Source organism: Anas acuta, chromosome 2, assembly GCF_963932015.1.
Source record: "Anas acuta chromosome 2, bAnaAcu1.1, whole genome shotgun sequence".
Taxonomy (NCBI): Eukaryota; Metazoa; Chordata; class Aves; order Anseriformes; family Anatidae; genus Anas; species Anas acuta.
In genome coordinates, this window is record NC_088980.1 from 148,514,290 (window position 1) to 148,532,004 (window position 17,715).

Here is a 17,715-nt window from a genome sequence, read left to right on the forward strand (position 1 = left end):
AGTAATATGCTGGGACACAAGCTTCTATTGTCTAAAAAGGAATTGTGTCACCTATTGAATGAAATGATAGTTTGCATTTATTTATTGCTTGTCATACAGAATTAGAGAGTATATTAATCTGCCTGTTGATGTAATTTTGGTATTCTTTTGCGTACCACTGAAATGCAGACACCTCTGGGGAGATGCATGGCAGCTGTGAATAGCTTAGGGCCTTGCAACACTGTGGGAACCAAAAGCAGAACTGTGATTTAGTGGCAACCTGGATTTTTTAACAGTTACTGCTCAATGAGTTCTTTGAAACGGTGACTTTACTGCCAGTTGTAGCAGCTGCTGGACTCTCACACTCCCATAAGGAGAAAATCAGAAATACCTAATTCCTAGTTGATGTTTTGTTGTTGTTGCTGCTTCTATAAAACAGCTGGCTAATTTTTGTTGTTGTTGTTTATGGAATTACAGACATAATAGCAGTAAAATACTTAGGAAAATAAACTCTTCTGAGCTACTAAGTGGACCCACATTTCATGGATACTTATTGTGTTTGCTACCTGCCAGCATTCTTATGCAATTAGTCTTCTGTTTCTCTTCTGCTGCAAGTGTTCATCTTGTTTCCGTAAAGCTAGATTCTGCTAATTTCTCATAATAACTCATTTATTTCTTGTTCAGTTCACTATGGTTGTTGTTAACATTCACAAACTGCTCTAACTGCTAGTTATATATACAGTGATCAAAGCCAATTGTACAACATTATTTTCACTGGAAAATTGTTTAAAGCAAAAACATTAGAATTTAATCCTTTGTAATAAAAAGTGCCAACAAGCATAATGTGTGTCATGTTATATACCATAATAATAGTCAAGTATAGCAATTTGACCTACCTGTTGAAAAAGACATGCATCCAAATGGCTAGCTGGACCCACCAAAGACCACTTCTGGATGTTCTGCCATGGGGTTGAGTCCAAAAACTTGCTGAAGGTGACTGTGGTCACTTATTCAATGCCTAGGAAAGGTGGTGAAAAGGAAAAAGATTTCAAAAAGCTTATATGCCAAGGGGAGAGCCACCTGAATGGACATTTGATTAATTTTAAAATATCCAATGAGTTTTTAAATATTCGTAGGAAAGGTGAAGAAATTTCAATGAGAATACCATTTTCCACAGGACTCTACAGCTCATCATCAATTTGCACTCCGGAGCTACAGAGAGCACAAAAATTACCAAGCTGTGAGTCCGCCTTCCCTCAAATTTAATTGAGGTCTAACTCTTCATCAGAATATATTTCAGTACAGTCTCATTCTCTGTACAGTCTCATTACTGTTAGAGATAATTGAATTGGTCTACATTTTAAATAATAATAATAATAATAATAAAGTAAAAAATCAGAAAATAGAATCTAAGACTTCAATCTGTGGGCAATTAATTAATAGCCTGCAGCATATTAAAATATTCAGAAAAGTACATTTCTACATCTATAAGGAAAGGAGCCAAAACTATATGAATATTATGGGTGAGAAAATCAAGATATTTTAGTTGGAATGTCTCACATAGGAAAAATTTTAAATATCATAAACAATACTAAATCCTAGAAATACTTCATAAATCTCATTTCTGCTGCTTCATAGGAATAGTCTATATTAAACATTTTTCCTAATTTTGTTTTTGCATTTAGTGATTTTCAACATTGTATTGCTATAGACAAAATGTCTGGAATTGAAACAAGGATTAAAAAAAAAAATAATTCTTATAACAATTTTTAATCAATTCCAATATCCAGCGAGAAACTAAATTAAGATGAGACTCAGCTGATGCCTTTCAATTTGCATTGGTTCTAGTAGCTGATCAGAGTAGCTCAATCTAAGCTCCAGTCAATTAGATTTGAAGTCAGTTCATCCTCCGGTAAGGGAAGAAATCACTCCTGGCCAATTTAAAAGACAGAATGTTGCCACAAGTAGTCACTGTCTAATGCAAATCAAATAATACTTATTGCTCAAATGTGCTGTATAAAATCCATATACAAGATTCACTCCATAAACAGTGTTTTTTTCATACAGTCTCAATATGTGACATATAAGCACATCAGAAAGCACAGAAAGACTGTACAGAAAACTTTGGAGCAGTAGATTATTACCATTAAAAGCTCTGGTCAATTTTAACATCTTTTTACCTGACAATTTTCTGGCACAGTTAAGCTTTTTTTTTTTTTTTTTATTAAATTTATTAAATTTTTTTTATTAAAAAAAAAAAAAAAGGAGAGGAGGGCTTTTGGATATGTTAGTTCAATTTGGCTGTAAAATGCACGTAAAATTAATTTTACAATCAGTGCCAGCATCAGAAGGCTGCCCCAGGACTGCTGTCCTTCCAGAAAGATAAATTTCTTCAGCAGTGGAGCTTACCAAGGTATCTGAATGGAGTTTGCAGCTTCATAGTCTCCTGTAGGTACAGTGGGTTCTGTAGTAGAAAATGATGTATTTGGATAAAATACAGTCCTAAAATACTCTTTGGACAAAAAACAGAGTTCAGGGGAAATTGCTTATCTAATGCATTTCACTGTGCCTTTCTCCACAGTGTAAGGAAAAGTACATTTGGCTTTTTGTATTTCAAAGCAGTATTTAAATCAAAGGATGGGAAGAAAGAACCACAAATGGCTACTCAGCATTTTTGTTCTGTTTAATGGAGGAGGTAACTTTGCCAATTTTGTTTGTGTCTTTTAAAACAATGGCTATCAAACACTAAACTTTAATTTCCTATGTCTTCCTTTTATTCTTCACAAACCTACTTTTGCACTGAGCTTTAAAAAATATTGAGGAAATTCTGTGAAAGATTCCCATGGCTTCTTTCCTTATTAAATAGTGTATAATTCTTCATGGATAGCTGATACCTTCCAGAGATTACCTTTGGGGAGATAAAGTTGTTACTGGAGTAGCAAAAGGGAGGTAGGAAATTTATAAGAGGAAGAAACTGACTAGGCTGCCTACTCAGATTTTTAATTTCTCCACAGTCCTTGTCATATAATATATAACCATTGAAAGATATCCTGCTCCCACTGAACTCAGTGGGAGTTTAACAGTAATTACCACAGGGCTAACATTTGTCTAAAGAATTTTGGAGTGGATCTAAGCCTCCTCACTTCAGGATACAGCACAACCTCTAACTAGTAAGGCTATGAAGGGAATTTTCCCTGTGGGTAGGTGATTTAGGGTATGGTAGAACTCCATACTCTGTGTCCTGGTGCAGAGTCACACAAAGAGATTGACTCCAGTTGTAACAGGATTACAGAAACCTACATCAGTTCTCCAACTTGACAGTCTTCCCAGGACCAATTCATATCTTCCCAGTCCCTGAGAGATACAAGGTAAAGAAATACATAAAGAGATACAAGCCTAGTTCAAGTCTGACCCTGGAATTTTGGAACATGCCATGCCATTATCCCATCAAGGATATGATGATCACATTTGGTCTAGGATTTCATACACTTTACCCTCATCTATCTAGCACCTTCTGATGATAATAGTCTAGAGTATATGGACCACTAGTTTGGCTTCATATCATTCTCATAAATGTTTAATTAGTGTCATATTTGAGGTGCAGGAATCATTTCTTAGCCTGTGACACCAACAACACAGAGCTATGGATATGTTAATTCAGTTTTAGTTAGTTCAGCACACTGTCTGTGCTGGGATTCCATATTTTACCATTCTGTATCTGTATCTGTATGTTCAGATATACAATCTGAATTCTGTATCAGATTTGCAAGTTTTTATGTAACCAGCTGTCACCACAGCTCAATCTCTAGCTCTGTACCATTTCCCTTCTGCTAAGTACAGGGGCTGAAGGGTTTTTTTGATTTATTTTTTTTTTTCCTGTTTGACTTTCCTCATGTCCAGGATGGATTTCAGCTATGTGTTCCCAGCCCACATATCTGACAACTCGAGGTCCTTCTCTGTTACTCCCCTATCCTCCCTGGTGCTTGCAGCACCATTTAGCAGTACCTTCAGACTTAATAAATGTGATACATACATAAACAGAAACATGAACATAAACATACTTAAACAAACACACACACACACACAAAAAAAAAAAAAAAAAAAAAAAAAAACATAAATTTATGTACATACATGAACATAAACACGTTGAATAACACTGGGCCAAATCCCTTCCTTACAGCACTTCCCCACAGTATGAGGTGCTGCTGCTTAAACTGTACAATAGTGAGTTCTCCCTTCCATAATATATCCTAGTGCTGAGGATGTGCCACAGTGTAAAAGCATAGACAACAGCAGATTAGATTATTCTGATGTATGGTGTTTAGTTAAGTTGCATTTCAGAAGGTTTCTTGTACTTCTGAAGCCTGAAATGCAGGTGTACAATATCCTAGTAGACAGGGAAATCATATTAATGGGTTTGGCAGAGCTTGGGAATTACAGATTGAGCCAACTGTTTGACTTTGGGAGAATGCCTAATGTTTTATTAGCACTGCTGCTTCTTTTCAAGAGAAGTCAGTGGTCATTTGGGAGGTCTAATGAGAAATGTTTCATCAACAGAGTACTGGTGTTTCCAAGAAGGGAAATTAAAATCATTCTGTACCCCCAAAAGTGTTTTGTTTACAAGTATATCTCATGTTATTCTAAGCTGTATATTCAGTCTTAAAAGGCAGTATGAGGATACTGCCAACGTAATGGCATCCCTTTCCTCCCTAGGCACTTCACCAATGTGTAAAGCTAAGTAGCTGTTCCAAATAGTTGACTTTACCTGGGATTTCTCAGTAAGGTCAACCTCTTGACAGATAACTATTTTCTGAATGCAGCCTAACAGAGAAACTTAATGACCTCTATTTACTTCAAGTAGAAATCCATCAAAGGGACAATTAGCTAATTTTAACCAGAAATTGGCTCCCTGGTGAGAAGCAAGCTTATAAATAAACCATTTCATTTGTTCACTGAACTAGACTGTCATGCAAGTGAAATTGCTGACTCCAAAGCAGACAAGTGATTTGAAATGTTTACATGAATGACTTCAAATCGGCAAAGTTTTCTTGCCTTAGATGCCCTGCGAGAATGACTTAGGAGCAGAAACCACAGGAAGTGGCTTCTTTTACTACTGCTGCTTTGCAGGCAGGTGGCAGCCAGGCAGGGTCCTCCTGTACCTACACTATCCACTGGAGCAAAGCAGCCCAAGGTCCCACAGACTATGCTGTTAGCTCGCAGTGAGTTGGAGAGGCAGATACAGCTCATCAGTTTCCCAACTTGCACATAAGTAGCTTATACTTTAACATCACACGTGAAAGGAAGAGCAGGTTTATACTCCCAATTAGGCTCTGAATAAATACTTTTTGCAAGAAAGCTGTATTGACTGCATGCTGGTTTTCTGTTTAAAGTTCCGTATTGCCACAGCACTTTTAATTGTCACAGCAATTATTTCTCCAGTACAAAACAGTTGCCCGAAAGAATGGAAATGGTAGTTTCTGTAGGGTCACTGTGTCTCAGTTTCCTAAGTGATATGTTTGTTGGAACATATGTTTCAAGAACAGCAAAGCAGGGAAGAAAGGTCTATATCTGAGGAAGCTGCCTTATGACATACATTGGGGGCTTTCACTTTCTTGCACACCCCCAATGCAAGAAGGACATGGACATATTAGAGGAGTATAAGAGGGCTGGAGCATCTTTCCTATGAAGACAGGCTGAGGGAGTTGGGGTTGTTCAGACTGGAGAAATGAAGGCTCCAGGTAGACCTCATTGCAGCAGCCTTCCAGTACTTAAAGGGGCCACAGGAAATCTGGGGAGGGACACTTTGTCAGGGGGTGTAGCAACAGGCCAAGGGGAATGGTTGTAAACTAATAGAAAGTAGATTTAGATTGGATATAAGGAAGAAATTCTTTACTCTGAGGGTGATGGGATAGGTTGCCCAGAGAAGCTGTGGATGCCCCATCTCTGAAGGTGTTCAAAATCAGGGCTTTGAGCAACATGGTCTGGTAGGAGACGTCCCCTGGCAGGGGGGTTGGAATTGAATGGTATTTAAGGTCCCTTCCAACCCAAACCATTCTATAATTCTATGATTCTATGAACATCCCTGAGAAACAACACATGCATTCAGCATGTATTGCCAGTAATCACCACCACAGTTTCTGCAATATTAATTTTGTTTAAGGGATGAATATATGAGAATAGCCTGGAGGTATTTAAAAGATGATAGATAGGACAACAGAGAAAAACAGAGACATTGCAGGCCAGTTTCCAATCCCATGAGATATGGGGACTGTGAAAATGTCTGATGAGACTCCAGTGAATTCTCAAGCAGGGAACAAGATGGAGCCTTCCTAGGTCATATGGGGGACTCAGGAGGGAAACTTTATAGCTGTCTTCACTCTGTTTGAATAGAGCTCTCCAGTCTGCTGTGTGAAATGTTATCAGCCCAGAGATTAATTGCTTCTAAAGGCAGCCAAGTAACTGCTAAAGGCAATAAAAAGGGGAAGAAAGAAAGGATCCTTTAAGTAGAATTTAATGACCTTCTCCTCCACATTGTTTTACTTTGCCAGCTAATATATACTCACTTGTATAAATGCAAGTGTGTGTGCTCATGCATGTGTGACTGCGTGTGTGTGGTGAGATTGTACTGGCATACCCAGTTTGCTGTCTTCTTGAAAGTTGATTATCTTTGCTAAGAGGAACATGCCATGATTAAATCAACAACTCTCATCTAAACTTATCTGAAAACAAGAGATACCACTGTTTCCACGGCTGGGAAACAAGCCTCTGTCTATGTTCGGTAGACTTATGCAACCTTCATTTTTCTTTAAAACAAGTGGAAGAAAAGTTCAAATTGTTACACTTTGCTTTGGTCTTTCAGTCCTGCTAAGTGTTAGAAAGGCCTGTTCATAATGAAAGTTTCTCCCGGGAACTAAAAATAACCTTGATGGGATTTTATAGGGCTGTATCTGACATATCAATGCATTCAGGCACGATTTTGTGAACTTGTTACTGAATCTATCTCAAAGCACTAAAACGTCAGATCATTTTCATCTATTAACACTGTAATATTTCCACTTATCACACAGGAGGAGAAGGCACTAGGAAAACACAATATACAATTTTTGTTCCAAAGAGTTCATACATAAAATCTTACTATCATCGCTGCTTAGTTCTTTACAACTTCATTAACTACCCAAGAATATTCTTAATTAAATATGTATTTATATATTTTAATGCATAAAATTATATCCTGGGGAGAAGGCTTCCTAATATTATTGGAATATTTCCTGTGCAGACAGGTAGGCTTTCTTTTTATTTGATCTTTGCAAAATCTGAGTTGATAAATGCCATAACTGAAAATAATAGTGATTCTTCAGAAGTCGCAGAAACCAATAAACACAATTAGTTCAGTCCTTTTCTGACAGGCACCAACATATACCAGACCCACAGTTAATGGAGTTACCTTCCTTTACAAAACATTTACAGATACAATTAGGCACAAAAAGTACTATCACTAATTTATTTTTTTTTTACTTTCACTTAATCTCAGAGATACAGAGAACCCTTTAGTTGAGGAAAGAACAAGTCTGCTAGAAAAAAAAAAAAAAAAGAAGCTAAGAATAGTACACAAAGTATGCCTGGTAGAAGAAGACTCATGCTCCCAGCATTTTGTGGAGAACCACAGCTGTGGGTCAGCACACATTCCCATAAAATGGTTATCAGATGCAAATATGCAGTTTCCCAGCAGTACTCTGTGGTTCAGAGTTAGCAGCTAGCAATTCTCACCACAGAGCTGAAGTCATTTCCCTGTGTTTGCCCTAGTTTTTTAAACAAAATGAAACACACCACAAATTCTGGAAAGCTGAGAAGATAAGTCATGAAGCCAATGCTCAACTTGGGAAAAAAAATAAAAGAGGCAGAAATAATTTAAGGGCAAACGTGCATAATTAGAATAACCACATTCTCTCTTCTAGTGTATCTTCATTGTGACAATATTTTCAGTTATTTTTTCAAAGTCAGGCTGTACACACCATCCTCTTCTGAGCTTGCAAGTTTTATCTCTTGCTCACAGGAAGGAATAGTTGAGATATTCATATTAATGCCATAGGCTAGAGTCAAAGCAAGGATAATCAATGAGATGTTCCCAGCATTTAGAATCATCCCTGGTTTCAGTGGAAATAAAGCCTGTCTCTTTTCTGTTTCTTTTTACTGTCTGGTTTGATCACGCATTTGAAGGATATCACTTCAAGAACACTGCGTGAAGATGACTGCCAGCTATATCATGTGCTTGTCTTGGACTCTTCCCAGGAGGTTGAATCTGAGCTGAAATAAAATGCAAGTCTTTTCACACTCACTTTGACAAAATAATGTAGCCTCTAGATGGGAAACTCATTCAGCTTATAATGATGGGAAAAAGTAATAAAGGATTTTAAATATTCCAGTTGCTGTAGGAAGGAAGATACCTATTGCTTTTTTGCAGAGGTTACGCTATGTTGAGCATTCATTGGCATAGCTATTCCCAGAAAGCACCCATGCAGGGAATGCTAAAATTGCAATTTCTGTTGTTTCCTTCTTAGGGAGTTGTTTTATCCATTCTTAAGATGGGTTTGAACAGAAAGGATATTCTCAGTGCTGTGAATTTTGAGTTAAAGAGGCAAGAAAACTGGGAAAAGAAAGGAAGCTGGAAGAGTTGTCACCAAACAGAGCAGCCTAATTCCCTCAGCTAGTCTTCCCTGTCTGTATCTCAGGTCAAAGGCAGAACAGCATCTCTGTAAGCTAGAAGAATCTCTGTTTTAATCCACTGATTATAGCAAGAGAGAAGCCATCTCTTCTAGGTGACAAGAAAACCTCCTGACTAGTAGTATCACCATCAAAGTCCCATCAAGAGGCCAGAGGACAAGATCACTCACAGCTCTTTCTAGTCTTCCGTGTATATCACGTGCTTGCTCATCTGTACACAAAGATTCTACTTATTGCTGGACTGTGTGTTCCCTGGTGTATATAGTGCTGGAACACTTGTATTAATTTCCCAGATTTACCCTCAAGACCACGGCAGAATATAGATGCTCTAGATTTCACTATTTTTATTTCCTGATTATATATTCTACAGGAGGAAATCACAGTCCTTGGATTTGAAGATCATAAAGGAAGGTTGTGAGACCTGTTAAGGAAATTTTAATAATAATAATAATAACAACAACAACAACAACAGCAACAATTATTTTTTGATCTCAGAAGGTATTTACATTTACTAAAATATTTTAAAATGAGAGAAACTCTGTGCAGAAGCAAGGGATTAGGAAGTACAAATCTCACACTGATCCCAGCCTCTACCCCTTTTTGTGATTGGAGGCATTCTCATGTACTTCTCTCACTTCCTAATGGGATTCAATAATAAACTATTTTTATTATCTAGCTCCTAGGAAACATTTTGTACATCGATCACAATCAACTTTATCAATAAAACTGCATTATTTTTGTTTTTCCAGCTTTGGGGCATGGATTGTGGAACAGAAAGGCAAAAGGATTTGTCCAAAGTTCCCAGCAGGTTAGGTGGACAAAAAGACACCCTTTTCCAACATCTCTAGTTACTCCCATACCCACTATCTCCCACTTTGTAAATTGCTCTCTTACCTACAGTGGTTTCTGAAGCTAAACAAAGTTTGAGGAGCTTAGTGCTCTGGAGATGAATTAGTGTACACTAAGTGTATGGTAAATATTTTATGCATTTTCTGCATAAAACAGCAAAGATTAGTATATCATTGCTCAAAATACAAGTAAGAATTTGCTTGACAAAAAAGAGAAAATGTTTTATTGTTATTTTGTACAGCTGGTCAGCAAGGGGATTTTCTATCCAAGGGGGTGAAAATAAATAAATAAATAAATAAATAAATAAATAAATAAATAAATAAATAAATAAATAAACCTGCAGAATTATTTTACAGAAAGCTATGGAAAAAATGATATTTATTTCAGGTGAATGAAAAGATCCTATTTTGATAAACTGAAAATATTATTCCAAAGAAAGACCTTTAATATGTCCTTTAATAATACTACTAAATAATAATAATAATAATAATAAAAATTCTACTTTTTGTTTTATCTTCTGATTTTAAAACAAATATAGTCATAATTGATTATTTCCAGATAAATTACTTTTTAGCATAGATAAACAGCTGTAGAAGTTTTCTGGTCTTTTTCTTCTCCATTCTTCATATTTTAGAACATTCTTGATTGAGGAGACGAAATAAAGATGGTCATTGAGGAGATGAAATAAAGATACTTGTGCCATTTGTGTTACTTGCAAATAAGGCCTTTGTAAAATGCTGCAGTCATTTTATTGGTGGGGAGAATCTGCTCTTTGTCTTTACACTTGGGGGAAAATGGGAAAACAATTAAAAACAAACAAACAAAACAAAAAATGAGGGAAATGTTGTTCATGAGAAGGATGTCTGAAGTGCTTGCACTTGGTTCTATCCTTCTCACTGAAGTCAATGGCTAAAAGTTGTCAAATGATTGCATTTTCTCAGGTATACAACTCATTTCCACCAGGAAATTTTGTCCCAGTGTTTTCTGATAGTTTATACAGTTTATCGGAGATTTGTGGACAAACCTATTTAAAAGACTGTAATCTATCTGACTCAGCTGATGTAAAACTGGAAACACCTGCTTCTCCAACATGCAGGTCTGCTATCTTATGGGTAAACACGAGAAGGAGTTAGGTCATGTAGAAGCTTGCTATGAAATGTCATCTGCCCAATTCAGTGCCACATGCTCCCTTCTGAAGGGACTTCATGTGTAGGAGAAAGCCCAAGAACTTTATTCATTCAAAAATTTAGTGTCTCTGAAATATCAAGATCAGACACACAACACTGTCCAGCAGCTCTGATTCCTTTACAACACTTTAGGCTCACAGTGAGAATATTTAGGATGTTTCAAAGATCTCTGGAGGATTTTCCTAAATATCATTAAGATAACTCCTTATATTTCTGAAAATCCTGCAAAATATTATAGTAATGGAAGACAATGAAACTAAAATAGCCCGTGATGAAACTTTTTCTATTATTTATGTTTCAAAAAGTATTAGACAATTTGATATGAAGAAAGTCTATTACTATTGTATGTGTAAATATTTGCTCTGTAGTATGTACTTTTGAGCATTCAGATCTGCCGTTTTACAGCTGTTCCTATATTACTGTTTCTATCTCTTCAGTATTTTTACAATCAGAACCATAATCTTTCCTTATCAATGCATTGTAATGATTTACTTAGTTCTAGTTAATGAGATACTTTTGTTTATCATTCTATTTCAGGAATTTTTACTGATCTACTTTCTGTTTAACAGTAACAGTTGGAGTTGATTCAATTGCATTAACATGGTTTATTTGGCTTTGATATCAATGTCAGTGTATCACTGATTCAAAACGTTTGAAAATAATCTAAATGGAGGATTAATGAGGGAGACTACTCCATGGAGTGGTGTTTTTCTAACAAGAACAAAATCCCAGATTTACTGGAACAAAATTGCCACAAGGGTTTTTAGTTGAAAAATCAGACATTTTCACAAAAAAAAAAAAAAAAAAAAAAAAAAAAAAAAAAAAAGATAACTGGTAAATCCCACCTGCCTGATCTTTCAACTGATATTCCTCTCTATGCATATCATGTTTTTCAAGCCTGTGTAATTTCAATTTCAGTGTGTTATAGCAAGTCATGAATAGAAGTAAATTGCAACAAAGCCCTGTGATTTTTAAACAAATCTCATATTTTCCTGTGGCCTAGGTGGTGGATATTTGAATTTAACAACACTGTCATGACTGGCATTTACCAGTTTTATCTTCTTGGACAAGGTATTAGTAAACTGAATTTGAATCTGTCAACCTTGTAAGCAACATAGACCTAAATGGTGTAAATTCCCATTTGCCACAAACTGGAGATCTGTAATAATCTACTCAGATGGAGCTCTTTCCCCATGGGGTGCTCTGGCTAAGTGCCTGTGCTGCATTACCACTTTTGCATGTAATGGCTGCAAAAAGGCTCATGGGCGAAAGTCAAGTGGTAAAAGAAAACTTTTCTTAAAAGCTGTAGTTCAAGGGGGAAAAGAGCTAATAAAGCCTGGCTTTCAGCAGCAATTTCTGATAGCTAGTAAAATATGTTTGTCTTTCCCTTGATGGAGACACCAAAAGAATGTCCCTTTTTTATGCTTACTTTTCTGAAACTCTTTTGTAGTTTGCATGGGATTTCTACTTCCTCAACAGATTTTCTTGGAATTAGTCAAAGATCTCAAATGTTACTAAGCTCAGACAGGTAGATAGACATATGCACGCACACAAAGTATGAACAAACAAGCCTCATTGCCTTACAAGCCTGAGGTAAAAATAACATTTTGGAATTTTCACTGCCAGAGTTTGAGAACTTCTCATTACAGGATCAGGAATGAAACTTGGCTCTGCTGACTGGAGCCATTTATTGTAGACAGTAGCATTATTGTTTACCTTCCAACAAAATATTTCCTACTTCTTCCAGGCCTCATGTGAGAAGTGGGTAAATTACTTAAGAGCAGAAATCTAAATCCCACCATGGCTATCAGAACTTTTCTCAATGCTCTGAGGTGCACCAGAGGAGTCGTAGGTGAGGAATAATTGGTTTGACATGCTTAATCTATTAATTATGCATGAATGTATGTGAGCATGTTGCAGTTTCCCCACATTAATTCATTGACTGGGGATAGCTCACCTACTGCCTGTCAGGAAAGCCAGTTCTGGCATGTTATCAGCACAGGAACTTTCTTCAAGATGGTCTGTGAAATGTTGGAGAGTGTGAATGTGAATACAGAGTATTTTGTCTCTTTTCCATAGTAAAGGAACAAAGGACTCACAGTGCAGTGTATAGATAGCAACACTGCTGCTAAAGTAAACACAAGGACAACCTTTTTCACACATACTGCACTTTCAAAGTTACAGCATGTGTAAACATTTAAAAACAAAAGCAGTCATTGAACTTCAGTGGGTTGGGAGGATAGTGCAATAGGAAGTTAAATAAGCACATGTCCATCAATTGCTGCTTACTTCTGACTCTATTTAACTTTATTTTCCATCCTTGAGATCCCCCATCCCCGTTACACTTGTTCTCCTCTATGGTAGGGAACCTCCACAATGAAATGAAGGACTCTAGCAAAGCAGCTTCCCTGGGAAGGAAGGATTCACTCAAGCGAAGGATCACCACTCCCTGGCCCAAGCCCGCTCTCACACTGTATTCCTGCCTCTTATTTCTGAGAAATGATTCTCTGTCCCCATCCTACTGCCTACACATCATCAATTTAGTCAGAGCAGGTGGCAACTATAAAGATACAACTTGTTCGTGAACAGCATCCAGCTATTGGACAATAGGATGCAGTGGTACATGCTAAACATGCTAAGCTTTTCCGTCTGAATTCAAGCTAGACATTGTAGTCTATGCCTTGCAACTCAGAAGCATTAATTTAGAACAGGCAAAATCTGTGCTTATGGATAGCATAGAGAGAAATATCTCCCTTGCATACATCATCCTGGGGAAATGTAAAGCACTATTGAGGCACATCTGAAAAAGTTAACAAGGATCGGTGTTAATAACAACTGTTCAGATGAAGGCCTACAAAAGTACAAATCAGCAACTTCAAAGGCAGTGCAAATTAGTGCATATGCTTATGAAACTGAAATCATCCAAGAATATTTGTAAAACCTCGGGCAGAGATGTCTGATGTCTCCTTAGAAAAAGTGATGAGCTTTTCTTCATCTATCACTGGCCTAACAATGAACTCAAGTCTTGCAGAAAGCGCATTGTACCTCACTGATGAATTCCCCTGTGTTTGACAACCCTGTAAGAAAAACAGCTGATGAAGCAGACACAAGAGGCATGATTATTTCTAGCACCACACATCAGAAAACTAACTTTATGCTTGTTTCAGGTTGTTTTCCCAATAGAAAAACAAACCCTTTAAAAGCATGAAGGGATGGGATGTCTCTTGAAACTTTGTCAAAAGGTGTTTTTTTCAATTAATTAAAATGAAGGGGTGGATTATGAAATAGTGACAAGCTGTATTGAAAATTGCTGGGGGGAGTTATTCACAAAATTGCCTCATCTTGGGTAGTGGAAACACTGACAAAATCTCACTGAGTTGGAACGAGACTGGCCACTTCTATAAGCCAGATAAAATTACTATAGCCATGAAACAAGCAGTAATTACAGGTTTTAATAATTTTTACCAGAAAAAGAATTGTGGAAGATTTGGAATTGAGGAAGATTTACTGAAAAATTGGTTTGTCAGTGACTGAAAGATTGTAAGAAAGAAAGACGGAAGAAGGAAGGAAGGAAGGAAGGAAGGAAGGAAGGAAGGAAGGAAGGAAGGAAGGAAGGAAGGAAGGAAGGAAGGAAGGAAGGAAGGAAGGAAGGAAGGAAGGAAGGAAGGAAGGAAGGAAGGAAGGAAGGAAGCTCCCCAAGCATATGCAGACTAAATTAACTGGGGAAGTTCATGCTAACATTTCAGAAAATTGAACTGATGAAACTTTGTATCTACTGATACCAACTGTGCCTATGAAATGTGTCAAAAGCAATGTTCTCAATGACAAAATCCCACATATGCTTTGAAGTAATAGAATTGAGTCATTTTTGCTAAGTATGGTTGAAATTTTGGGTTGCTCTGTCATTTTCCTAAGTTGTATTAAATTATAACACTATTTTTTCATCATGTAATTATTTTAAATGTGATAACATTGTTTCATACTACCATTAGTTCTTTAATGAATTTTTTGTGGTAGACTACCTGATGAATTATCCACAGGTCTACAAAAGTGGTAATATTCAATAAATTCTATCTTTAGAGAAGTGCAGATTGCTTGAGATGTAGATTATTTGTGTCAACTATATGCAATATTTTAGCTAGAAATTTAAATCATCACATTTTGGAAATAAAAAGACTAATATGTTCTCCAGAAAAAAATCTGGAAAGTTGGTGACAAGATGGAAAGCTAAGAAAAAGCTTAAATGTCCAATGATGGGACTGGGAAGGATAATAACCTCTCCACTGTATTTGACCTCTTCATTTTATTTTGATAGCCCTTTCCTGCATAGGATTAAATCTCTGAAGGGAGATCTGTGTCTATATTTTTTGTATGCATTCTTTCACCACCTGAAAGCCATGTGCCATGATATACTTGTTTTCAGATCCCAGACCTGTTCCATCACCTCCCTAGCTCTTCTCTCCATTGTTATTTCATCCTTTCTATACACAAATAGGCCCTTTCAAGCAATTCATCTCCTGAATTATATACTTGTCAGCTTCACATCAAACTGACTCTTTTCTTGATTCATGTTGGAATGAGTAGTAATATCACATAATTTTAATCTTGTTCAGTTTAGCCATGAGTTTGCTTACTCAGTTCATATTCCCCTCTATTAAGACTCTCTGGAAGGCTATATTTAACACTTTTATAGCAATATCTTAGTTTAATATAACTTCACTTTATTTTATTTCTTGGTGCTTTTGAGATCCCCTGTTCAGTTTGTCATATAATTTGGATTTCAGCATCACCTCTGTTTAGGACAACAATTCTAGAAAAATTAAGGTATTAGAATTGCTGTTAAAAAAGACATAAAGACCTGATCAATGAAAAGAAGTGTTCTAAATTTCATGTTAGGGATAACAAGATAACATTCATTAACAACAAAATGAGTTGTCTTTGTGGCCTGTTCCCTGGATATTTTTATTTTTTTTTTTTGGGAGGGGAAGGGGTGGCACTTAGTATTTGTTAGCTACAAACAACAGAGAGACTTGAAGCATGAAAGAAATGCTTCTGACCACTATATGTTCTTATGGCCTATCCGTCTCAGAGTTACTGATGGAAAATTATTCATTAGGCACTGCTGTAAAATATTTTCTGTATAATGTTGAAGTGCTCAGAGGAAAGAAAAAGAGCTACTAAACAAAAATAATGACAACATTGCAGGTCTTGAATTACATTAATAAGAAGTGAATTTACTTAATGTACAGTAGGACACAAAATAATGATCTGAGTTCTATAGAAGCTTTTGTTCAAGAGTTCATATGGTGGGTAGAAGGGTCTGAAGTTAAAAGGAATTAAATGCCTCAGAGACACTACTTCAGACAGTGTATTTTCAGCTTACTGAGCAAGAAAAAAAAAAAAAAAAAGAAAGAAAAAAAAAAGCTAACATTTTCCAAAGTCTTTGGTTTTCTATGATCTGCCTGACATAATCAGTGAAGGCTTATATGCAGTCTGTTGGTATACTTACTCAGGGTTTTGAGGTTACCTACAGTCACTTGTGTTGATAGGGTGTTTCATTCCACAAAAATTCCTGTGGATGTATTTTCTCTTCCAGTTTTTAATAAATCCATATTCATACTAAATTTGTTTTTGAACTGAGCAAAGGTTTTTGAGAGTAGAAATCACTCAGAGTCAAAATAGTCCACACCTAGAAGTGAGCTATATAATCCCATTCTGAGAACACAGAAACAGCTTCTATTTCTGATTCTAGAAACAGCTGAATCAGGTAAGACCAACTCACTGGCTAATACTGATAGTGATGTATTTGAATTGATCAAAAATTTCCTTTTTCTTTTTCCTCCCATGATTTTTCCTAATCACTTTTGAAACCATTAAAGTTTCTAACATCCACCACATCCAGGAGACAAGGACTTCATGTCTGGGTGAACAAAAATCACCTTTTTTTAGGTCTACAAACCTACTGCCTGTTAGTTTGACATACTAGTTTTTGTACTGGAAGAGACAGTGAACAATAATTTCCTATTCACTTTTTCCATGTCATTTATGCTTTCACATATCGCCTTCCACTCATCTTCTTTACCAATACTGGAAAGTCCTTGTTAATTTATTTGTTCCTAATATGGAAGATATTTCATGCCTCTGATTACACTTGTTCTTCTTGAAAACTTTTCTAGTTTTACAACATCCTTTTTGAAAGGGTTGAGTAATGGAAAGAAAATCATCGAAATTGAGGGCAGTAATCAAAATGCAGGTGTACATAGCTTTATACAGTAGTGTGATGTTTTCTGGTTTGTTCCCTACACCTTTCCTAATACATTCAGATATCTGGATTGCCTTTCTGAGAACTACTGAGTGCTGAACTGACATTTTTATCAGACTATTTGTTATAACCACAAGATTTTCTCTCTTGGTCATAGTTATCAGTTCAAAATCCATCACATTATTTACAGATTTTTCTTTTTATTTTTTTTTTATTGCTTGCCTTTTTGTGTTTCATCCTAAAGTCATGAAAAACTATGAAAAAGCAATCTTTAGCTGTGATATTGTAGAGAAATAAGCCAGTTCACACTATCTGACACAGCACATAATTTCCTCTAACTCTGCTCTAGTGTGTGCTGAGTCTAGAGCACACTTTCAAGACTCTCTTGAAAATCTCCCCAAGTTTCATCTTCACTGGTGGTGGGAATGAAAGACCCCATTTTACTCTACATTCCACCACAGTAAGGGGAAGAGGTGACCAGATGTTCCCCCTCCTGCCAGGCAACAACAGCTTTTATGAGGGTGAAAAAATGTATATCTCTGGATCTTATTATTGCACAATATTTTACGTTCAATAGTGAAAAAGGAGGCAGGTGACTAACTAAGACTGTTTGAAGTCCAGACGGGACTATTTGGAAGAGGATGTGTTGCCTGTAGTTGTGAGGTACAGAGGTGAAGTGGCAATTTAGGAGGTGGCTTTGTAATAAGTCACTTTTTT

At 36.5% G+C, this 17,715-nt stretch overlaps 1 long non-coding RNA gene across 2 annotated transcripts in view; it reads right to left on the reverse strand.

The window, feature by feature from the left end:
• The window catches only part of LOC137851487 (uncharacterized), a 279,957-nt gene that overhangs the window by 46,747 nt on the left and 215,495 nt on the right, over nucleotides 1-17,715 (reverse strand). For both annotated transcript variants that reach the window (XR_011093239.1, XR_011093241.1), the window contains exon 8: nucleotides 876-997. This is a non-coding gene — a long non-coding RNA (uncharacterized lncRNA). The remainder of the gene's footprint in view (nucleotides 1-875; nucleotides 998-17,715) is intronic.